This window comes from Branchiostoma floridae, unplaced genomic scaffold (genome assembly GCF_000003815.2).
Source record: "Branchiostoma floridae strain S238N-H82 unplaced genomic scaffold, Bfl_VNyyK Sc7u5tJ_1457, whole genome shotgun sequence".
Classification (NCBI taxonomy): domain Eukaryota; kingdom Metazoa; phylum Chordata; class Leptocardii; order Amphioxiformes; family Branchiostomatidae; genus Branchiostoma; species Branchiostoma floridae.
In genome coordinates, this window is record NW_023365723.1 from 73,112 (window position 1) to 80,787 (window position 7,676).

Here is a 7,676-nt window from a genome sequence, read left to right on the forward strand (position 1 = left end):
TATCGACATTGTGACCACCACCCTCCCTCCCACGACCCACGTAACGTTATAAAAACAGGTTAGTAAGTTGAAGACCTCGTAGCTGCAAAGTTTATTCCTCATGACCTTACGACTGAAGCTTTTTATCATCAGTATTTTACTCTTATTGGAGTGCATATAATAGATTTTGCATTACCTTGCTGTATTTCAATTGGCATGCCGATACTCAAAAGTGTCGAATAAAAGGGGTGTCGAATATACAGTTTGTGACGTTATATCAAGTTCTTTTGTCGTTCGAGAATACTGCCTCAAGTGCACAGTTCCTGTCCGCCAACGGGTAAACAACATAATCCATACCAGATGTCAGCACGGCCGGCCTCACATGACGTTACTAGTTTTGAAGAACCGGGTGTGTATCATCGACATAGTACAAGACCTTGACTTCACTAGCATAAAAGCTCGGGACAAAATCTGAGGGTAAACTGACGTGTTGGTTGCGAGACAAGAAGAAAAAGACAGATACCACACCCTTCCTATAACACAACATGGCGTGGATAGAGTAACCGACAGATTCAATCTATTTCCTTACCAGGAATACGTCCACGCATACATACGGGCGACCACAATATAGAAATTCCACTACATAATGACAACAATCAGGTCGAAACGATGGGGACGGCAGCCCAAACGAATGAAGAAGACGACCTCTTCTCTGGGCACCCACTTCCCGCCACCGCCCTTCTGCAACTAAATCTGCACGACTGTCCCGACGGGAAGTAGTCAGTACATATCCATCCGCCACCAGATTGACCAGCTGTAAAGCACCAAATAATTCATCAAAAACAACTAAATTAGTTTACATATTGTAAAAATAGCGTACCAGCATGTGGAAATAATGCCACTTATCAAATAACAAGGACTCATTCGATGGCTGCTTCGTCCTTATGTGGAACTATTTTCTGGCAGCACTTGTGTACATCCTGTCAGAGCAGGATATTCGGTGGCGTGGGGCACCGAGGCTCACTTAGGGTTTGTTGGTGTATCGGCTTTTGCGTTATTCAGTCCTTTGGCTGCTTTTTCAATAAACCAATCAGGTCGAAATCGAACCATAGAATCTACCGGTAAGAGTTCCTGGGAGTCAAATGAACCTATCAACGACTACGTATTAAACCAGACTAAAAAAACTAACGTTAGCTGAAAAATGCTAGTTCAAGGACATGAATGACACAGATGACAATTGTAGACCAGATAATATAGGACCGCGACATATGTAAGAGCCTGATTTGTCTACTTTGCAGAATTCCTTGGTAGGCCATCTATCAGTGGGGACAGCATCAAGCAGTTCTTCCTAACCCATGTCCTGGAACAAGGAATAAGGCCATATCAGCTTCAAGTCCAGGCCACCATCACTGAAAGGAATCCCATTGATGTTATCCTCAACAGTGTAGAGTTACAGTAAGACTGTAGTTAAAGTTACGTTTTTGGTAAAGACATCTGGTGTAGTTATATTGCAACACTTATTTATTCACATTAAAAAAGGGGCTCAAGAGGCCAATGCGGCAGAAGAGGAACCCAACATGGTTGTCAGATTATTGCTAATCGACAAACTTTTCTCTAAAGAACCTCTGAACGTATCTGCCTAGGACCGAGGCAAGTTATTTTAGTAGTAACGTTAGCTTGATGGCTAGCTTGATAGACATTCGAACTTTAAATACATTACAGTTAGAATTCACTGGACCGTGGTTACTTGTAGAGTAGCAGACACCATGTGGTGCTTGCACAATGTAGCGAATATCATAGCATAGAGCTGGAGGTGCCAGTCACTATTTGTAAAATGTGTTGTCACAGTAGTAACAATTAACAGAACATAAAACACATGAAAGCAAACTTAGCTCGCAAATGTTACCTTTCCAGTCAGGATCTACTCATGTAACATTTTTAGATAAGTTCTGATTAAAAGTCATGTTAAGCATCGCCACAGATACCATTTGTTTCTTGTAGCTCTTTTATTGTTTAATAAAAATACTGAAGTGTTCACGTCATATTGTTTCTTTTTATTACCAGGAAGTTAAGATTTTGGTTGCGTGCCTCTCCTTTTTGTGTGTTTGTGTGTGGTTCAGCAGCATAACTGAAGGATAGATTGTATTGATATGAAGATTGTACTGATATGAAGTACTGTATAGTGATAATTATATTGATGGCAACCATCGCTTGAAGCAGCAAAAAGTGTGGAAGAAAGGGAGATTTTCTCCAAGAGAAATGTTACTCTGTACGTGGGCCTACAATATGATATCTGCCTCGCTGCTGGCATATATTTTAACAACACAGTTGGAACGCAGCACATGTCCATGAGCAACATGGACATGACACAGCTCTTAGGGAAAATCCTAACATTCCTGAAGAAAACAGAGGAACAGAAGAGCCTCTAATAACATGTGTCTTTACACTGTCGACTTCCAACTTTTTTTCTTCTTTAGACTGTGCAGAAGCGCTTCATGAGTTTGGCCTGTCCACCTCATAGAAGGTGATTATCAAAGAAACAATAACCAGTGGTAAGACCTCAAATGCTGCCTTTGTAACAATCCCAGTTAGATCATAATACAGATTCTAATTACATCCCTTTGGTCGCATAGTTGTAGACATTTGTCCATCTGTGTCGGTGAAGATTTAATACTACGTTAACATATCTTTGTTACATGGAACAAAAATAGCTCTGCGTTTTATGTACAAGGCTTATGTCAAGATTGTGAAGAAAGGGAGTTGGGAAAGGGATTGCATGAAATACAAGTATAATTCAGTCATAATTGTAACATAGCAACTGACAAACTGATGCCTGGAAACTATGCTCGTGCGTTCTTTGCTGAACAGGATGAAGAACATGCCCTGTATCATCTTGCACCTGACATTCGAAAAAGTATAACATCTATTCAAGCCAAGTTCAAATTGTTACGGTAACTTGTGCAGAAGATGTTACTCAGTATAAAAAACAAATGCAGTTGACATGGGTTCGCTTTTGATGTCACAGTTTCCATACTGCAGAATTACAAATTATATGCAGAAAGTGAGAGAACATGTGCAAGAACTCATACAGAAGTCAGATACACCTGTTGAATGACAAGTATCCCTTTTCTTGAATGGTTGTTCGACACAGTGACACTAACCAGCTGCCAAAGTCCTGTACCAGCCACTGCCGAGAGTATATAAATACACTATGCAGGAAATCACTGGAATGTGTCTACATCTATTGGCAGGACAGTAAAAGTGTTTGATTCATTAAACACAAGAATGAGCTACAACCTCCGTCAGCTAGCAGCTAGTTGCCCTATACAGAAGATATGCCTTAGGAGAAAACCGCAAAAAAGTCCGTCCCTCCGACCACCTCCCTGTCATGGCTCGGCATCGAATTCGACACAGTTTCCACGATGCGGCGCGTCCCGCAATTCCGTCTAGACGAGGTGTCGGCTTTGGTGGCCCAGTGGCTCCATAAACGAAAGGCCACCAAGCGTGATCTGCAATCACTCATTGGCAAACTTGTCCTTGTCTCTCCCTGCGTGCCACCGGGGCAGCTCTTCGTGTCACGGATGCATGAAACTTGGTTTCAGTTGCTACCTGGCTTAGTTTAGTACCCATTAAGACATGGAGGATGTCCGGCAGATTCAAGTCTTTTTAAGCACACCTGGACATCAAAGGCTCGTATTTTAAGGAATTGCGACAGCCCAGGGGTAATTCCTGAGTCAATACCAAGCATAGTACATGTGTACATGTAGGAAAATCTACAATGGAGAATGTGCAGAGTGTGAAAAGTCGGCTGGCTGACCGAACCGCTGAAGGAGGAAATCTACCTACGAGACTACGAGAAAATTCTTTAATGTGATTAGAACTGTAAACATTGACCTCTCCAAGTCGGTAGAATGTGTACTTTACCAGGCAAGTATTATGACAATAGCCTTCACATTTGTGTAATAGAAGATTTCATGGATATATGAAGTCTGACCTCTTGTTGTACTTCTCGTGATGGGTAAGATGGACGAAGTTCTCGGGCGTGTCATGAAAAATAAAGCACAGGCTCGCCATTGGGCCTGACATGCTGCAAGAATTCAAAGATTACGTCACTCCATGCCTGAGGGAGAAGTATTTCTCCGCCGTACATATCTACCTTGTGTTTGCAGGGCCTCCTAATCATTATGACCTTGTTATTTCATTTTTTTTCAACACAGTTTGTCACAAAGAGGGTATGGGCCTGATTTGCAACCTGTTGCAGAAGTACATGAGCTCCACCCACCACCCTATAACCACAATCCGTAGTTTAATGGCGGGGCGTAATCTACGTCCACCCAGTTACTGTTTGATGAATTTGTGGACTTCACTACTTAACATTTGAAAAAGCAAATTCATCTTACTGTTAAAGGGGCATTCCACTCCAGAAGCGGGTATCATAATTCATCAGAGAATAAATTGCTATGCTTGAATCAAGTTTGTTTTGTCAAATGTACCATAAGTTGAAGCCTGAACGCAGGGCGTGCATTATAGCGATCGACTTCTTGAATTCCCCGTCGGTCCCTTAACAACAATCCCAGAATTCAATGCGCATGGTGTGTTACGGACGGGCTGGATCGACGAAGCCGCCAAGGACTCTTCCAGTTGAAAAGGTTCGTACTGGCATAAATTTCGATGTTAGATGCTCAGGATTGCTTTTTTGGCTAGACTAAATATGTGTGCACAACCTCTATCAGAACTATGGCAAACGCGTTCCAATCATTATTTGCGGGCCATTCTGTAGCGATCTGCCAATATGTAGATAGTCATTTTTAGATAGCAGAGGTCCGTAAAAAGTTGCCAACTTTCTGTATTCCGAGGTACGCTGAGCATCAGACTTTTTGTGTACCTTCCCAAATGTCCGATAGTAATTTTACCGTTTTCGGTTTGCTCTCACTCACTCAGCGTACCGATATATTGGGCCCGAAACTGACCATGAAAGTAGCGTGTTTACTGTTAGCGGCGTCATTTTTAGCCTCCACCAGGCCTTGCTACGGGGGTGCGTGGATCGTACAATTCGGGAAAAAAATCGGGAATTGGCCAATTGAGTCAGTCCACGATTAGATTCACATTTCCCCTCCGCGGCCGACCAGCCTCTCGGGTAGCAAACCCTTGCCTTTGGCAAATTATTCTCCTTAGAAGGTTTTCTAAAAGTTGATACCACACGACCGGGTACTGGTACCACTGTAGAAAACCTTCTGAACATGAAGACCTGTTTGCCACAAATAGCTGTGGAAGGACAATATGTCTGGATAATATGCGTCTATCGGTGAAAGCAGGGTGCAGATGTGTGACATATTGGGGATGGGTTGGGGGGTTTCCACATAGTGAAGGTTCCCATTGTAAATGCCTGCATGTATTTCCATGTTGTTATGTATGTGCTCAAACAGGGTAAAAGCGACATGGCAGTGGCAGGGTGTTTGGCCCAGAACCAAGAAGTCCTGGGTTGGAATGTGTGGGCCCCCTGACTTGTGTCGTTGACGTCGTGGCCTTGGGAAAGGCACTCGAGACCAATGTCGTCAATTCATTATGGTGAAAATGAGTACCTAGCTTCGGTTAGGGACGTCCCTCGGAGAGGACGTTAAATGCTTGAGGACAGCCACACCTCGAGCACGTAAAACACACCACACTTAAGGGTGCTTCCCGGTGTGAGTGGATGAAATAAATCTGTTTGGATATGCAGCTTGTACTGTTCAGTACAAACCTGGTATATTACGCCATGAAGCGGTTTACTAGGCATACAATCAAGAAAAGAACAAAAGCACCACACACACAAAAAAAACTGTGTACACTTCCAATCATCAATGTCCGGTAGGTGTTGCAATTATACCAGACTGTCCATGTTATTCGTCAAGGTGAGATTTGCATACTTATAGATGACATTGGTTTCATTACCTATTTTTCAATTTATTGCAGTATATCATAGTATGTCATGTTAAATATGTTTTATCGGTACTAACTTTCCCTGACCTGGTTTACTCTGAGTACATGGCATGCTCTCATCATTTTTCTTGTTTGTTAATATTCTTGGCCGGCACGGTGGAGCGAGCACTGAACTCTTCAAGTGCGTCGAAATGTGATTATGACTTCTCTGGAGGGAAACCATCGGATTGGCGGACAATCCTGTGAAGTACATTTTTCCAGGTGATGGAAGAATTCTTTCCACAACTTTCAGTTATGGTGTCAGGTGCTTATTAATGCTACACATGTGCTTTTGTTATTTTTCAAAAATTTGTCGTGACCAATCAGGTTCCGTTCCCAAAATCTGACACTATAAATAACACGCTCAGTGTGCATGATTTTCATTCCGAGATGGCAGAGCCAGAGAATCCTAGACAAGAGTAAGTATTATTTGCTGTCTTGTACTGTTTGTCGTTTGCACTGAAACTTACTGATGAACTATTTAAGGCGAAAAACAGTGTATTACAGGTAAAAACGGAAATTTGCATTTTGTCCACTGTCAGAATATCGATGTTTCCTTTGTGCAACACATTGCACATGGGCACGTACAAGAAAGTCACGTTTCTTGTACCGTTTCATTTGTGTACCAATATATGAAATGACTCAATGTGGCTATTTCTTGCAGCATGGACGTCGACATCGACATGGGCGAGAGGGGTGGCGGAGGTCAGCGTCTGGCCGCCGCCGAAAGGCAGCGGCTAGCCGCGGAGGAGGAAGAGAGGCAAAGGTTGGTCAATTATGACATTTTATTTTGACGTGAACTAACATTAAGGTTTTAAACCTCCCTTTTAGGGATGTGTTATTGTTTGCGGTTCCTAACAGCCCATATTATTTGCTTTTAATACATTGAATGACTGAAGCGTTCGATTGTGACATTCCTTAATAACGGTGTTTATCACGCAGTACAATTTTCAATGAGCTATTAAAAAAGATGAAATATTTTTGGATGCATTTGAATATTTCATGTACCTATGATGTTGCAATTGGTAAAATTCAAAAGAGCCAATGTCAGTGTTCAAGTATACTGAGTATATAACGACACCAAGGCACACATTTGAGAACAAGTATGAAAAGTGGTTATATGATTTAGCTAACTTAACAAGTTACATCTTAGTGCACGTATCAGGCTTTTGGGATGTTTTCTTTACTGACTACAACGTATGGACGTCTTACAGGGCGAGGCTGTAACGTTAACCCGGTTAACGATATCTAACGAGGACATGCTCAGATTGATGCCAGGGAAGTTGCTGAATGACCGGGTTAACTTCTGTTGCTCTTAATTTGTGCTATGTGTCATTAATGTACATATATATGGGCGTAGCGCATGATTGATAAGTGACGGATTTCATTTACAGCCTGTCCTTTTTTTTCGATTTTACAGATTATAAATGTCTACATGGACATGATTGTACAGAGAGGTAAACTACAGGTGGGTGAATTAGATAATAATTTTTAAATTTCAGCATACATATATTTCACGTGTGTGCCAATTGTCTGGCAACTGTATAATCTATCTAATTAAAAATAAAATAATCTGTTTCGAAGATTTTAAGAATATATGTCAATGGCATTAAGAGCAAACTCTGATCATTCTCTTTTGTAATGTGTATGGATATGTTATCGTTTGCCTTTGCAAGAGGAAATAGTGATCGCGCATATCGACAGAAAGAGAGTCTATCCAGACGCAATTCCGGGACAAA